Raw genomic sequence first — 18951 nt, forward strand, 5'->3', positions numbered from 1 at the left:
CATAGCCAAGGGATAGTTCCTTCTTAAAAAATATCCCTCAATAATCAACACTCTTTTATAAAATCATTGTACTGGGTGACCACTCTTGCAGACCAGACCATACGGCCTTTTACAACTGCATGCTTTTGATGGTAAGGGTGAATGCTGAAGAAGTGTAGGAAAGAATTAGAATCAGCAGGCTTCCTAAATATCTTAGAACAAAGTGAATTAATGGTTGGATCTTTGTATATAAAAATGTCTAAATAAGGTATTGAATTAAAGCTCAAATATAAGTAAATGTTAAAAAAATCTATTGTCCTTTCTATATTTACTGGTTGATAACTACTGTTTTATAATGTCCTATACTGCTGCTGGCAAAGTCCTTACTTGTATTTATAAACTCTGATTTAATCAGTTATCTACTGCTGCCAAGTAGAACAGATTTTTTTTAAATGCTGTCTATATTTATATTGTTATACAAAAGGGGTTCACAAGTGCTGCATTATATACCTTGCATTGCTGCCACCAAAGAATTAATATGTATTACTGCTAACCAGCTCTTATGTCCCTGTGAATGCCTGTTTATTTAATTATGCATATGGTTTTTGAAATGTACATTGCATACTGCCCTGTGAATGACTGTTTATTCAATTATGCACATGATTCTTGAAATGTACATTGGATACTGCAATAATTGAGTCAGGGTTTGAGTACTGTTATTTTGTGAAGTTCCACCTTGCTCTGTTATCTATGACTCTTATCCTCTATCTTTTCTCTCTTGCCTCCTAAAGTTACTATACTCATCTTGGGCTTCCAGTGTTAGTCAGCAGGAAGCTAAGAAACCTCTCCAAATATTGGTGGGTCACCTCAATGCAAAACAATCCTACAATCCCCTTTCAATGAAAACAGTAAAGTATGTCTGTGGAATAATTCCAACTAGAAAGACTTTATATTGACTGTACCAAAAATATAAATGCTATACCCAGGCCTGAACTAGGACAGCCAGCAGTCTTTGCTTCCCCTTCTAAATTACCTTCACTATCTCAACCCCTCTTACCTGTATAGATACACCCTTTGTTTTTCTTTTTTTTCTCACTTTACAGCTGTATAGTTACTACCTGTATAGATACCCCTTGTCTTTCTTCTTTTTTTCTCACTTTACAACTGTAGTCTACTATTTTTACTCCCTCTCAATCAAGACTGCAATACTCGAATTGGCCACTAGATGGCACCCTAATTCCTGACATTTTCTACTCTTACCTTTTTTTCTCATTATCAACTCCTTACCTCAGTTCTTAACTTCAGTAGTCCCAGAAGTGCTATTTAGCTGTCTCTTTTGTTTTTTCCTTCATTTCTACTATCCACAGACACCTGTCTAGCCCTCTCTCTCTTTTTTCTTTTCCCCTTCATATCTATAGATTATAAACACCTTCTAGCCCCTATTCTATTCCATTATACCACTAGACTTACCCTAGCTGATTGTTTTTCATCAATTTGCTCCAGTATATGTTCCTACCCGCTCCGTTCGCCCTGCGGGCTCACTCCGCTCCCCTCCCTACCCCCAATTCCCACCTACCCCCAGGGGTCCTACCTTTATACGTACTAACCACACCTCTTCCTCTTCCTGTTACTCTCTAACCACACCCCTTCCTCTTCCCATTACTCTGTAATCATACCTCATGATCTTACCATTTCCTCTTCAAAGACACTCTTTCCCACTATCTTTTCTCCTAAACACTCTCCTGTTACCCAACTCCAGTAACACTAACTTCTCACTATTCTCCTCCTATCACACCACACTCTACTCACTCTCTCACCTCCTCCCAACACATTTCTATCTTCAACCTACAAGGAACCTATATCAGTTCATATAATGAATAAAGAATCCATCCCATCCTTTTTCACACTCTTATTCACACTCTCACTACTACCTTCTTTAATCATCACCCATCTATTCACCTCATTTGAAAAGCCACTACACCCAAACCAAAACTACCCCAAAAAAGAAACCAACTCTCCAAACTCACCTTTCCATTTTATTCATGCTAACATAACATCCTCATCTAACTACATCATTCCTAAATATCATAGAACACTTCACACAAAATACAACAATCTAAACCCCCAAAAAATGTCTATCTCTATACAGCAAATTCCCCAGCCCACACTATCTAAGCCTACTACTCTCTTTAATGGGTGGTGACATTCACCCTAACCCAGGCCCCCCAACAACTCCTATCTCTCTTCTCAACTTCAAAGAATTACCTACCCAAGCCCAATTCAAACCAGCTAACTCCCTTTTAATTGCTCATCTTAATATACAAAGTATAAACAATAAAGTAACTCAACTCCAAGCTCTAACTGAAATCTATTCCTTTGATATTCTCTGCTTAACAGAAACTTGGTTAAAACCTGCAACCAAAGACAATGAAATTATCCCACCTAGATATAATATCCTGAGACTAGACCGAACATCCAAGAAAGGTGGAGGGGTAGGTATCCTATATAAATCTAGCTTACAATTAACCACTCATAACTGTAAACCACCTATAGACTCCAATGCAGAAATTCTTATCTCCAAACTTCTTCTTAACAATTCCAAATCCATCTATATTATCTGTATATATCTACCTCCTGGTAATAACACAGCAACCTTGGAAAATATACTTTGCTGGCTTTCTCAAAACCTGCCTCAAGAAACCATTATCCTAGGCGACACAAATATTGACTGGACCTGCTTCTGCAGCAGCTACCCACAAACCATATAAATCTATATGGGTATTCCCAAACCATTACCTCCCCTACCAGGATAAATAAATCTAACAAGAAATCTAGCTTATTAGACTGGATTCTCATTAACCATCATCCTCACATTTATGACTCAGGAACCCTCCCTAATGATTTAAGTGACCACTCTCTTATCTATATCATCAGACATAAAACCAACTTTCCCTTCCCAACATCTGTGAAAATCATCAGGTCTAAAAAGTACTTTAACCCTGAACTGTTCCAGTTGGAACTAAGAGCATGCGACTGGTCACACTTACAAAACCTTCCTTTAGATGAAGCCATTAGTTACTTTAACTCCAACTTCCTTGCCATCCTCAACCACCATGCCCCAACCAGACTAATTAGAACTAAAACCAAACATGCTCCATGGCTCTCTAAAGAAACCAAACATAAAATAAATTTAAGAAACAAACATTGGGGCAAAATGGAGGAAAACAAAAAACCCTATAGATCAACAAATATTTAGACAACTAAGAAATGAAACTATGAAAGCTATAATATCTGACAAAAAAACTACTACCTGCAATCCCAACAAGCTAGTCAAAACAAGCCGCAGAAATTCTGGTCTAGTATCAACCAACTACTCCATCCAGGGCAATCCACTACTCCAAACCCTCAAAACACTGAACACAAACAACCAATACATATAGCTAATGCTTTTAATAGCTTTTTTACTGATGCTATACAAACACTAGCTAGTCAACTATCACCTAACAACTTCACTCTACCTTCCAATGAATCATCCTCACCCCCTACTTTTCATTTTCAACCCGTCCCAACATCATATATTCTATCCCTTCTACAGAAACTGAAACCATGCTCACCCTCAGCTGACCAACTACCTGCTGAATTCCTACAACAATCCGCCAAAGCTATTGCCTATCCCATTTCTATCCTGATCAATAGAACTATTACTGAAATTTATATCCCCAGTTTATAGGAAAATTTCCCATATTATCCCCCTCCACAAAGGAGGACAATCCATTGAACTCTCCAATTATGGCCCCATTGCCCTCCTCTCACCTCTGGCAAAGATCATGGAAAAATGCATTCACAGACAATTACTCAACCATCTAACACAAAATAACTTACTAGCCAACTGTCAACATGGTTTCAGACCATCGCATAGCACTACTACTGCCCTCCTTTACTTCACAGATTGTATCAACAAAAACTGCAATCTAAACAAATTCTCTTCAGCACTATTTATTGACCTGTCTAAAGCTTTTGACATGGTAAATCACCAAATTCTCATCAAAATACTGAAATCCCTGTCACTAGATTCATCCTCCATAAAGTGGTTCCAGTCCTACCTCGATAAAAGACAACAGGCCGTACTTTGGAACAAGTCTCTCTTTACTCACCTGCCCGTCAACCTGAGTGTCCCTCAAGGGTCCATCCTTGGACCCCTATTTTTTTTCATATTCATTAATGACCTTCACCTTGCCATCCCCCAAGCTACATGCATACAATATGCAGATGACTCTACACTGATATGCTCAGCCCCCTCCTCTTCTGAACTTCTCTCTCTTACCCAACAAGTATTTAACACAGTTGAGCAATGTTTCACACATAGATGCCTTCTCCTAAACCCCAAAAAGACTAAACTCCTCCTTTTCTCTCCCACTAAGAAGTCCCACCCATTGGATTTCTCAGTTAACTCTACCAATAAAACTATTATATCCCCTGAACCAACCACCAAACTATTAGGTGTCACCATTGACAATAATCTGAACTTCAATACCCATATTAACAATACTATAAAAATGTCAACAAAAAGCTAGGCTCGCTCTATAGGATAAAATCCTTCCTCCTACCTTCAGCTAGAACCACAATAGCACACACTCATCTAATCTCTTCTCTTCTTTATGCCTCACCTATTTTTACTAACCTATCTAAAAATAATCTTAGCAAATTGGAAATGTCTTACAATAGCATTTCCAGATTTGCAACAGGCAACCCATTCAGAACACATCACTGTATTAATTTAAAGCAGCTGGGATGGCTTGAACTACAAAATCTGATTAAATTCCATCAACTAACTATAGCCCACAACACTCTTTACAAACCTTCCAAAACTCCTATTCTTTCCACGCTAATCACTCCCTATAAAAACCTGGAATCCTTAAGGTCTTCACAGAAACTTCTAGTACATACCCCTAACCCAAACAACAAGGCTGGTGACTCCCTTTTTTCTAATATTGTTGGAAACGCCTGGAATCTCCTCCCAAATGAACTCTCCACACTTCCCTCACTATCCTGTTTCAAAAACAAATTGAAAGTGTTCCTCAAAACTCACTGGTTATGCCCCTGTTCAAAACCTGACTAGTCTATATGTCTCTAAATACTTTGCTCTTCCTACCCCATCTACTCATTTACAGCAACTCTGTCCTATTTAATCTATTATACTATCTATCTATAGAATACCTTGATTGTATTAGCATCCTATGTTATGCCTGTATTCTGTACTGTAAATTTTACTATAATAACCTCTAATAGCTACTGTTAATAGGATTTATTTGTCTCATGTTTTCTAGTTGTTATTGTGTTAATTCCATTGTCCTATCTTGGAGCTTTTCTCCCCAGGCCTCTACTGAAAATGGACATATATCCAGTTAGACTAGCCCGGTCAACAAATGTAAAATAAAATAAAATAAAATAAAAATATACTCTATACATTCCTGAGGGTCACTCATACTACCAGTCCAAAGAATAAATATATCATCAAGATGCCTAGTGTATAATTTGATAAAAGAAAAATATGAACTATTCAGAATAAACTGACTTTCCCATTTGATCATAATTATATTAGTGTATAATGGACCACAGGTTGCCTGCATAGCTATGCCTTTTGTTGATGAAAGAATTGTCCCCTCAAAGTATATATAATTATGTATAAAAACTAATTCCATGAAAACCACGTAAATGTTCATTTCTTCTTGCATCATCTCTGTCCTATGTGTCAAGAATTTTATGAACCATTGTAGGCCTGTATTGTGTGGAATAGATGTAAACAAATCTTTGACATCTGTAGTTACAAGTACGATGTTATCAATGTCATTGATATTATTGCATTTCTGCAAAAAAGTCCCATGAGTCTTGACATAAATAATCAGTTTTGTAAACCTCTTTTTTAATATGGTGATCAAGGAATTTTGCTAAATAATACGTCTTACAGTTGATTATAGGTTTAAGGGGGTATTAATGTTTTTATGAATTTTAGGTACTCCAAGTATTGTCAAAACTATAGGGTCCTTCATGTTCAAATATTTGTAATCTTGTTAAAATCTAAAACACCAAAGACTAGGAACAATGCCACAAAAGAGACACCTGGTTGACAAGACTTCACAATTTATTGGGAGCTTTCATCAGTGAGTGCACATAGACTTTTTCAGAATAAGGAAGTATGCACTATCACTTCCTTTTAAAATCTCAAAATCACATGACAAGATCACATGGCAAGTTGCATAATACAAAGTTTAAGACTTTAACATTTCAAAAGGCTCCACACTTTTGAAACCATGTACCCATATTTTAACATGTCCAAAATTATGCAAACATTTTATTTAAATATTTATTTCAAATCTGAATGTAAACACTTGCATAAATATATATGTACATACAGTGTGTGCGTGTGTGCATGTGTGCGTGTGTGAGTGCACACCCCATACACATTCTTATACCAAAACATTGCATTTCTAAAATTCTCTATACTAAAGTTATAGTTATACATAGAACCAGTAATACCAACAATAATGTTACTGTTTGAAGTGAAATACATAGCACCCATTCACACATAGTTTCCTTTGTATTTCTTTCTTTTTTTTTATTTTTTATTATTTATTGTTTATTTATTATCTATTTTTTCCTCCACCCAAAATGTTAAGAAACAGTTTGTTTTTTAGTGCCTAATGATACTCGGCTACTACCCATGGTACCCACCTTTTAACTTTAAATAACTAGAAATTGATACCGTGTCATTAAGTCCCAGGGGCTTGGCAGCATTAACTCTTAGTTGCCACATATGTTCTCTGGATTCCAACAACAACTCACATGGACCCCCTCCTATGCATGTATTGATCTGATCAATAGCTAAAAACCTGAAATTATGTCCAGGGTTTTCTATTATGTGCTTAGCCAAAGCATTGTTTGTATTGCCTGTTTGAATGTCATATCTGTGTTGATATATTATTTTTTTAAAAGCATTAATACTTTTACCTTTATAAAATTGTTCACAACACTGACAGATGGCTATATATACTATTAATGTACTATTACAGTTAAATTTGTGTTTTAACCAATGTCTCCAAAACCTCTAACATGGACACTGTCTCCATCTAATATAAAGTGGCATTGATGACAATGCCCACATTTTTTCATTCTTCCTTTGTTAGTGTCACTTTTTCAACTTTCTATTAGATTTTTTAGACATTTATCTTTTTTATATACTATTAATGGTTTGTCCCCCACCTTCTTCAAATGTTCATTTTGGGGCTCAAACATACTCCAGTTCTTGTACATAATATCCTTGATGTCATAAAACTCGGAATAAAATGACAAGACCATTGCATGCCTATATATATTAACAGTGTTATCCACCTGTGTTGAGGCCTGTCTAACTTGCATCATTCCATCATCTCCAGTTCCCAACAGGGGGAAAAAATGACCATTAATTCTTTTCATGGTTACCTCTTCAAGTATTGGGTCTACCAAGGTAAAGGGGTACTCTCTCCTTAGTAGCATGTCCTTCAAAATATCCCTTTCCTTTTCATAATTCATAATGTCACTTATCATACATGCTAAACGTACACATTGTCCTTTTATCAATGCTCTTTTTTGGCTGATAGGATGTCTACTGTGGAAAAGTAACAATGTGTTCCAGTAGATTGGCTTTCTATATAGTGTAGACATAAAGCCATTATTTATTTTATCTTTATGAATGGAAATGTCTAAGAAATGTACTGCATCTTGGTGTATTTCCATGGTGAACCTAAGAAAGGAAGGGCTCGTATTCAAAAATGTAAAGCATATAACAGTTCTTGCGTTCCTTCCCAAAAAATAAGGATATCGTCCAGGTATCATCCGTAGAATCGACAATACTGGAGTAAAGGAGAGGGGAAGACTGAGGTCACTTTCCATTGGGCTAATACAGTATTTGCAAAAATATGGGCACAAGTGGCTCCCATTGCCACTCATGTCTTCTATCTAAACAATTGATGGTCAAAGATAAAATTGTTATGCAACACCATCTCTATCAATGTCCTGAACATTAATAACCTTGTATGGTCAAAGCTTGTGTTCTGCTATAAAAAAAATATAAAATAATTCAATCCAATTATCATGGGGAATTGAAGTAAAGAGATCTTTGACATCTATTGTCACAAACACTAGATGGTCTGCACATAGATCTTTTTTTAAATTTTTTTCAAACAGTCTCATGAATCTTTTAATATGTGTGGGAATTTTTCTAAACAACCTTTTAGGCAAAAATCTGAATTTTGCCAAAATAAATGTTTCTGATGCCCCACCATCCACAATTGGTCTATGTGGTAGATCTATTGTACTCTTGTGAATTTTAGGAATACTAAAAATTATCAGTATTCTAGGGTTGGTCTGAGTTAAGAACTGTAGCTCACTTGAGGTCAACTGGTCATCCAAAAAAATCATCTAAAATAATATCAATGAGTCTGTAAGGTATGCTTAATTCATTCAGAGACACTTCCTCATAGTCATCATTGAACAAATGTACCTGCATTTTGTCTCTATAGATTTGCTGGTCCATCACAACTAGTCCACCCCCTTGTTGGGTTTCATAACTTTGATAGTTTTGCTGTTAATGATGTCCTTTAAGGGCCTATTCTCTCCTTCACTTAAATTCACTGTTGTCTTTTTTCTCCGCATCTTAAACTATCTCCTAAGGTTAGCACACATATTCTCATATGTCTGTAATACTGGATGTACACTCGGTTTTATACACCCCTTTCTTAGTTCAGTTTATTCTGCACCATTGAATAAAAGGCAAAAATTCAGTTTTCTTACATACAGTTTTAAGTCCAGTAGTGTTTTTTTCTGTATTAGCTGAACACTTTGGAACAAAGTTCAAACCTTTTTCAAACAAGTTAGATTGTAAATTTTGAAGTCTTGATGGTCATTAAGAATAACATGACAACTATTACATACATTGTTCACTTCATCAAATACACCATTGTTATTATCAGCCAAGATCATTGCCATCTTATGTCGCTCCCCCTCCCTCCACCTCTCCCCCCAAAAGTCCTCCCCTGGTTGTGGTGAAAAGCCCCTGAATTGTCCATATTCATGTTGGAATTCTGGTTCATTTGATTCCGAATTCTCTCTGACCTCCTTAAAGTGTTCCCTAAAGGGACACTTTCCTTGTTATTTTCCCTCTGGTCCAACTCAAATCCATGATTATTATTGATAAATTCAGTCTCTTCAAAGTGAACATTCCCAGTGTCCCTGGGTCCGGTAACATTATTCATTATACCAGGAACAGGATAGACATGACCAGATTCATAATCTAGTCTGTCCCTTTCTAGTTTTTTTGCTTTTCCTTTACTTAATATTAGTCATAGTTTTGTCCCTGTTAACAAACAATGCTCTGTATTCATTAAGTTTAGAATCAAAGCATACATAATTAACTATACCTTCATTCAAGTTGTTAATATTGTCTTTTAAAACATTCATTTTTTTATCATTGTCTCTTACCAGTGCTTCCATGAGCTCACACTCATGCCAGTTAAACATAGCCACAAGTTCCTTGTGCAGGTCAGATCCATTTTTCAAACCATTAGGGAATTTCCATATTTGTAGTCCTTTAGGGACTTGCTCTCTCCAAAGGCATTCCCTAAGGCAACAGTTCTCTAGTTGCGATTTTTGTAATTTCAGAGTTTCAGCATCCAGTTCTTTTAGTTGTTGGTCTACAGTTCCAAAATGTGAATGATTAATTGCAGTCTTACATTCACACACAGCCCCTCGATGAAGCCATTCATTAAGACATAATTGACTCTGCTGAAATTCCGCCCGAATGGCAGAAGTAACATCTTCGTCGTTCCTGCTATTCAAGGCCAGCCTTAGCTGAAATGGTGCCCTAGGCGAAGTACTGTTCTGGTGCCCTTTAAGCCCCACCCACAACATACTCAAGGAACACCCCTATTTGAGCCACACCCACAGATGGGTTACTCCCACAAAAGCCACTCCAGTTCTTTCAATTTTTAAATGCATGAAAAATCAGTCATACTGTAACAGACACGTTGTAGTGTAGTAGACTACAATTGAAGGCTGAATTCTCCTTAATAAACTTGCTTGATCTGTTGCTCATGTAGATTATTTACCTACAGTCATGAAAGACAGTATTAATTGGTTTTTGCAAGGTGATTTGATGTTTACATGTAGAAATCATTTAGTCTAGTGTAGCATCAACTCTGCAGTGTGCATGACTGTCTACATTAACACATTAATTACTATATACCCTGTTGTGCTTCACATGTCAACCATCAAGTCCACATACTTCAAAGACAGGTACACGTTGTGATCTGGTGGTGCTTCAGCTGTATGCTGACCCTGAGGCCAAAAATGAAAGAAGTGTTACTACTACACTGACTGCTGTCTAGAACTTTGCATACAAGTAACTTAACAACAGCAGGCAGATTTCTCAGAATTGTATTGGCAATGTTTCTTATCCATTATGGGTTACAGATGGAAATATGTGGTACCTTGAAACTCAGCTGATAACAGTACACTGCTGTTCTGTAGAACTGTCAGGTCCACTTGAATAATTTGAAGACATATTTACGGCAAGGCAGACATTGTGATATTGTCAAATTATTTTATTCCATTACTGTGTCAAGTACATTTCTATATGCAATGTTTGACAGTAAAATGTTGCACTTGTACAAACTGTAAGGTCTGGTTGACTAATTTGAAAATATTAGGTTTCAGTTGACACAATTAATGCTAAAGACATTGAAATATTGTCAGATTTTATTTCATTACTGACTACTAGACATTTCTATGTGCAATGTTTGACAGTGAACTGTTTAACTTGTATAAACTGTCAGTGCACTTGAATTGTCACATTTCATGTGAAAGACATTGAAAATTGTCATTTAAGTATTCCTTTGCTGGCTACTAGATATACATTTATATCTGCAGTATTCAACAATAAAGTGTTTCACTTGTACAAACTGCCCAATCTGCTTGACTAATTTGAAAACATTAGGTTTCAGTTGACACAATTAATGCTAAAGACATTGAAATATTGTCAGATTTTATTTCATTGCTGGCTACTAGACATTTCTATATGCAATGTTTGACAGTTAAAGTTTAACTTGCACAAACTTTCAGGTCCACTTGAGTAATTTCAAACATTCACTTAGTTGATACAGTTCATACTTAAGACATTCTTTTTTTTCAATAATCATTTTTATTGTTTTGCACAACCATTATACATTTCACACACTATTTACATTATGTACAATATTGCTTCCAATGTTTTAGTTCCATTTTGAATTTCCCTATAATACATTAAGAATAAATATCATTTTAACCAAGTACAGGAAAATAAAGTCACAAAAAATTAAACATAAAAGCATCTACAATAGACAATTATAAACCAACTCAAGCCAATAATTTGTATTATTTCTACATTTTCTATCTAATCCAAGAATGTGTTGGTACACATACAGAATGTCCTGACGGAAAGTGGATAGGAACGCTCATAAAATAATATTAAAGATTTGTTCCCAAATTTTTATGCTGTTTAATTTTTTCTTATTATTTCTAATTAACAATTTGTGCGCTAATATATGCTTAATCGCTAACAGCCTGAAATTTTGCCACGACACCTGTGCTGGGTTCAACCAATTCGTGGCTATATATAATTTCATTAGTAAACTAATATTCATAATTACAATCTTTTTTGTTTTGTCCAAATTCTCCGGTGGAATATGTAGAATCAGAAATTCCCAGGAGAGTGTTGAGTTTTGGTAACCCATTTTTTGTAGTTGTAACTTTAAAGAATTCCATAATATATAAATGCACTTGCAACTCCAGAACATGTGTAACAGGTCTGCTGTCTGATCTACACACTGTGGACATTTAGGTGACTTTTTGAATCAAATTTATGAAGTGTTAGATGGGTATAATATGCATTGTTAAATATCATCAATTGAGTAAAGACCAGTTTTTGAAGTGATACGGATTTTAATGTTAAGTTAAACGCCTCTACTATTTTACTGTCGTCTAGGGATGGCAATTTCTCTCTCAGTATTTCGATAACAGAATATGATTATTATATTTTCTCTCTTTTGCCATTTTATACGCTGAGGATATATATTTTCTATCTTGTTGCAATGCTTCCCACAGATGACCTGAAATAACAAGTTCCTCTTTTTTAATTACAGAACTGGTAAAATAATTTATGGCCAAATCTTTTAACTGCCTCATTATAATTAAATAAGAGATGGGAAGATTCATCTCTTTTAAGATATCATGTACCGCTACTCCTAGGAAGGGGTATAAATCCCTTACAGTTAATTCCATAATAAATGGATATTTCTTTAAGTCTATCAGTTGATTACCAATAGTTATATTAGGATTTCCATCAAACGGTTGAAACATCATCATATATTTTAAAAGGTTCAAGGAGGCAAACAGAGTTTGAGTCGCCATTGCCCATACCTTGATGTGCTCCATTAACTCATATTTACTCAATGTTTTTATATTCAAAAATGGTACAGCTTTAACATTAATTCCCTTCCCTTTTATATGTTTATAATTTAGCAGTACCCATTTGGGTATCCATTTTCTATTTTCACTATCCAAGTAAGACACCCTTAAAATCCTATTGGCCTGAATCACTGTATAATACATCTCAAAATCCGGTAAATCCAACCCCCTCGTTTTAGGAGCCATCAGTTTCTCATAGGATATTCTCGTTTTCTGGGTTCCCACAGAAATTTCCCCAATCCTATCTGAAATTGCTTAAAAAGGATTTCGTGATTTTAAGTTGTGCTGCTCTAAAATATATAGCATTCTGGGAGAACGTTCATTTTATTATCGCTGCTCTTGCCATCATCGGTAGCTTCAACTTACTCCATCTTTTCAAATCCATTGTTATTCGGTCTCCAGTTGCCTTAATATTGTTGATAAAAATTCTCTATTTTCAGTTGAAAAGTCAATCCCCAAATATTTTATTCTTTCTTCTGTCCTTATTCGTCCTATCAATGGTAGCATTGAAAAAGGTGTAGGTGTCTTTAGAGGGAATATTTTGGTTTTTAAAATTTAGTCTGTAATTAGCAATTTTCTCAAAGGTTTGTATTGCTGTTAGTATTTTTCCATATCTGACACCGTGTGGTACTGTATATATTTAAATCATCTGCAAAAGCAGCCATCCTAACCTTTATCCCAAGAAGTACAGGAGAATTATAAAAACATTTTGTTTCATATGAAGAAATAAAGGTTCCAAATACAGATTAAACAGTATGGGAGACAATGGGCACCCCTGTCGAGTTCCATTTTAATTTGAATCCTTTTGGAACATTCATGATTTATATATAAACTAGTGTATGCATTCTTGTATAAATTTCTTAACATAGAAATAAAAGCTGAGGTATATTGAAATATGATAATGTTTCAAATAAATAAGCCAAATTAACTCTATCGAATGCTTTTTGAGCATCAATTATTAAAGCATATATGTTCATATTTTTATACTTTGCATAAGATATTAAAGTATGAAGAGTTAATGTATTGTCTGTAGTCTGTCTCCCATCTATAAACCCCGCCTGTTCTTCTGATATTATCAAGTTTATTATTTTTTAATCTACTAGCTAGAATAGATGTCATGATTTTCATATCAATATTCAACAATGATATGGGCCTATAATTGTCTGGATTTTTGGGATCACTATTCTCTTTCAATAACAGAATTGTTCTTGAGGCATTAAAATGAAGATCATTGCTGCCACTCGAAATGATATAATTAAAGGTCTGTGAAAGTACGGTGCTCAGAATCCCACTAAAAGATTTATAAAATTCAGAGGTCATACCATCTGGTCCTGGGGCTTTATGTGGCTTTAATTTCTTAATTGCCTCTAGAACTTCATCAACTGTAATCAATGCAGTCAATTCTCCATGAGAATCCTCGTCAATCTTGGGAAAATTAATTTTCTGTAAGAACTCTTTTCTCTCTTCATCATGCCCATGAGTTTGTTGCTCACCATATATCTGATTAAAAATTGATTCAAAAATCTTCATGACATCTGACTTATCAGTATATAACGTATTGTTATGATTTATTTCGGTAATTAATCGTGTCGATTTCGTCTGATTAATAATATGGGCTAATGCTTTCGAGGGAGTTTGAATATGATTTGCATATTTAACTAAACTTCTTTGTTCGTACAGTGACAATTTTCTGTTATGCATAAGAAACAGCTCTTTCTGACATCTTAACAACTCAGTTTCTGTTTGCTCAGTGTAGTTACTCATCAGCTCCTGGTCCAATAATTGTACTTTAGTTTCCAGATCCAGTTGTTCTTTATTTTGGAGTTTTTTATAATAAGTGGCTTTCTGAATAAATAATCCTCTTAACAAAGTTTTAGTTGTAGCCCATTCTATATCTAATGGATGTTCATTACGGGGTATATTGTATACTAATTGTTTAAGTATCTCCTTAACTTCCTGTACTATATCTTCTTTAGTTAATAGGTATGGGTTTAAGGACCAATTATATCCACCATGATTTTTAGTATTCAAACTATCGGTCTTTAAAGTTAAAGTTATTTTAGAATGGTCTGAGAGCTGTCTAGCTTGATTAGAAACCCTAGGGTCAAGTGAAATGAACACTTCTGGAATTAAAAAATCAATTCTTGACCACATTTTATGGCAGCTAGAATAGAAAGTAAAGTTTTCTGCCTTTGCTTGTATGTGTTTGTGTTTAAAAGGGTCATACAGTTTGAAATCCGTTCTCAGTTCTTTCAACGCTACCATTGCCTGCTTATTAAAAGCAGTCGAAGCTCCCAACTTATCAGTTTTAGAATCTTGGTAAGCATTCCAATCCCCCCCATCACTATGTAACAGTTGTTATATGACTGTAGAATAGAGTAAATTGAAGCTATATAATGATGCTGGTTCACATTTGGGGCATAAACACATAAAAGTACTATCGGCTTATCCAAACTTTCTGTTTTGAGAACCACCAAACACCATCTGCCTTCTTTATCTATTTTGTCCTCCAAAATTTCTCCTTGAAACTGCTTCTTGATTATAATTGCCACCCCAGCACTATTCGTAGTCCCTTCCGCCTTTACAACCTTCCTAATCCATTTCTTGTCCTTCATTGTTTCCCACTGGTCATTAGTCAAATGTGTTTCTTGTAATAGAATAAAACCTGCTTTTGATTTAAAAAACAAATGCAGAAACAGCTTTCTTTTTTTCATGTTCTGGAGTCCTTTAACATTCCAGGAATCTATTATCCACATTCTAAACTATGAATTGATGAATAATGGTATCTATTTTTGTTTTCCACCTTAAATTGACAAGTGTTGGTATTACGTGAATTTTTTGGAAGCAAAACAGCCATCCCATCCCTACCCAGTGCCTCTCCACTATTCCTCCGGACCAGGATGAACATAGGTTTTTTACATTGGATAACATTCCCCAAGTAGCTAATCTACTAATTCTATTAACTAACAATAAAATAGCATGCAAAAAACCTACACCAACTATATCTACGTCTACAAAGTCTAACCCAGACATTCCCTACTAAACACCGCTCAAGTAACTACAGCTCTGAACATTTCCCTAATATTCATGTAAACTAATTGTACCTGACATGTCAAATAATTCACTTTTAACAAACTTTAAATTCAGCAATAATATGTTAGCATTATAATTACTTGTTCCAAAACCTTTTAACTAACAGTTCACCTAATAAGCACACAGTTATTATACATTTGTTTAAAACAAGCCATTATTTAGGTCAGCTATTTATCTTCAAAACATTCCTACAATATTGCATTTAATTTTTATAGATCATTACAGTTAGCCATCACCTATATTACACAACTACTACTACTGTTTGCTAATTATGCTATATATATATATATATATATATATATATATATATATATATATATTTTTTTTTTGTTTTCCCTTTTCCCCAAACTGATCACAGTTAAAAGATACTTATTTATTCACTTATTTACTCACTAAATAACACACAGTAAGTTACAAAACAAGCCTGCAAAGGAAAAAAAAAATGAGAAAAAATAACACAAAAAATAGACTGCATTACCTGGATTTACCACTAAGCCATAGATTCTTATACAGCAACAGCCAAACCATACATTTTTGTCCATACAAGACACACTTTATCTCATTGATCGTTTCACAGTCATTTTAGCATCAAAAGAGTCCCAAAAAGCTTCGTTTTCGACTTACAGCAGCTCTTCTTGCTTCCCAGCAGTTGCAGCAGTCCAGGCAGTTCATTTTTCGAATTTTCGCGCTCCCGACAGGGGAACCAATTCGCGAACGGACCTCTCAGCTGCACCACACTCAAAACGGTCCCCCTGCTTCCTTTACCTTGTTTCCTGTTTCCTCGTGGGTCAGGAGCGCTCGTAGAAGCCATAAAACTTCGTGGAATCTTCGTGTTTCAGCTAGGAAGACGAGATTAAAAGATAAAACGGAGAATTACCAGGCCTGCTGAAGAAAGAAGAACACACAAAGGATTTTGAAGCCTCGGATCCTCGTAAATGAAGTCTCCCATTCACTTTAATGCAGGAAGAAGCCAGGATGAACTGTTCAATTTTCAGATGGTGGCACAGCCTTAAACAGCTTCAAAAAGGTAGGTCTGGCTTCTTTTTTTGTATTTACAGTGTATTTAATGCCATCAAGAGTAAATATTAAACTGTTAGGATATTTCATTTGAAATCTAATGTTTTTGTCAATTAGAAACTTACAGTATGGAGCCAGCATTTGTCTAGACTGTCTTATTTGTGCTGGTAAATCCTGTGTTATAGAAACTTTATAACTTTGCCACATTATAGATCCCCCAGATTTTTTTATGGTTAGAAGTATTTTATTCACATCCTGGAAGTTTAATATTTTGACATACACAGGTCTTGGTGTATTTGAAGCTTGGGAATTCCTGTAAGCTCTATGTGCTCTTTCGATGACAATTTGCTGAACATCCACAGAGTCCTTAAGTAATGTTTCAAATATTTGTATGATAGAAGTGTTCAGTTCATTATATTGGATTGATTCTGGGATCCCTCTGATGATTATGTTGTTACGTCTTGATCTTGCTTCCAGGTCCAGAATTTTGTTTTGCATCATTTGTATATCAGCCTCCTGTGTTTCAGATCTTTTAGTGAGCAATGCTATATTGTCTTCATTTGCTGCTATTCTGGTTTTTGCTTTCTCCATTCTTGTTAGAATCCGATTACATGTCTCACTAAATGTTTGTGTTTGGGATGTTAGGTCTTGTAATGCATCTTGTATAGGCAACAATGCAGACTTAATTTCTTCCATCGTAACCTGTTGATCAGATTTCGCTGATGCCCCTGTTTTTGCAGTTTCTTGCTGTCTGAATGTTTTCTGTCTCTTAAATATGGATTCCTTCTCTGGAGACTGTAATGCTGACAGTTTAGTTTTAGTAGTTGTGGTGTCCATATTTTTATCTTCTTTTGACATTTTGAAATGCTGCAGATAGAGATGATTACCAAGTAAAAGTTTCAGTAATGAGGTAGTTCAGTCCTTTGTTTGGTGCTCTGTTCAGAATCAACCAAGCAATCAGTTCCAATCCTGTTGTCACCAAGTATTTTTTTTCAATTTTTTTTCCTCTATAAGATCGCTGACTTCTAGTAGTTAATTAATTGCTGCCAATTAGTTGATTAACTCCAAATGTACATCCGCAGAGATGATTTTTGTTTCTGGTCTTTGGAGAGCTGAAGTACTGCAGTGCTTATAGAATGGCGGCCATCTTTGTCTCCATACTTAAGACATTCTAACATTGTTAGATGATTTTATTCTATTGCTCCCCATTATATGTACATTTCTATATGCAATGTTTGACAGTGAAATGTATCAGGTCCACTTGAACTTGCACACTTCATGTGAAAGACATCGAAAATTGTCATGCAAGTATTCCTTTGCTGGATACTAGATTTACATTTCTATATGCAGTGTTCAACAGTAAAGTGTTGAACTTGTACAAACTGTCAGGTCCACTTAAATTGAAGACATTAGATTTCAGTTGGCGCACTTCATGTTAGACATCAAAATTTGTCAGATTTTATCTGCTGTTAGACATGCATTTCTAAATGCAATACTTTACAATAAATGTCCGGTCTGCTTGACTAATTTTGAAAACATTAGGTTTCAGTTGGCACAATTCATGTTAAAGATATTCCCCCGGGTTTACTATGCTCCAGTGCATGACAAGTTTAGTACTACACGGAAGTGGCCATTTAGGAGCAGGATGACAGCGAGCCATGCATATTAATGAAGGCATGCTACCTAAGCTCTTAATCTTACATGGAGCATGTAAGAGTGCAGGGGGCATGTCTGAGAGCAGAGCTCTCAGAATATACATACCCTCGCAATGAAGAACAGCAGAAAGCTCAAAAGAATGAGCGAGACTGCTCATAGGTGTCTGCATACCCCCAGCAACTTCCCCCCACATGTGCAGCAGCAATAGTAAATAAAAACAATATAAATATACCATTTTTGTTTTATGAAACTGATTAAATCTAACTGTAGGTGCACAGGTTTGTCCATCACTTTGCTATGGTTAATGCAGCTTAAATGGCTGAAGAGGATAAAAAGGAAGATATATGCAAAAGAAGCAGTATAGCAATAGTGTAGTGGACAGAGTATTTACCTTATGAGCAGGCATTCCCGGTTCGAGTCCCATGGCAACACATTCCATTTTTCCATGTCAAATCATGTTATGACCAATATTTTAGTTGCATACTGCATTAAATGCAGATGTGAGGTGTCAGTGTCATAATGTTGCAAAGTCCACAGATAATCTCATGTGCCTCATACAGTATATGTACACAGGAATCATGGATACAAATAGAAGGTACAATGTGTAATGAATGATAACTACATACAGCTTCCAAATCCCCCACCTTCCCAAGAACCATTACACATTAC

The sequence above is a fragment of the Protopterus annectens genome, chromosome 5.part0 (assembly GCF_019279795.1).
Source record: "Protopterus annectens isolate FY-2018-M chromosome 5.part0, PAN1.0, whole genome shotgun sequence".
NCBI lineage: Eukaryota > Metazoa > Chordata > Ceratodontiformes > Protopteridae > Protopterus > Protopterus annectens.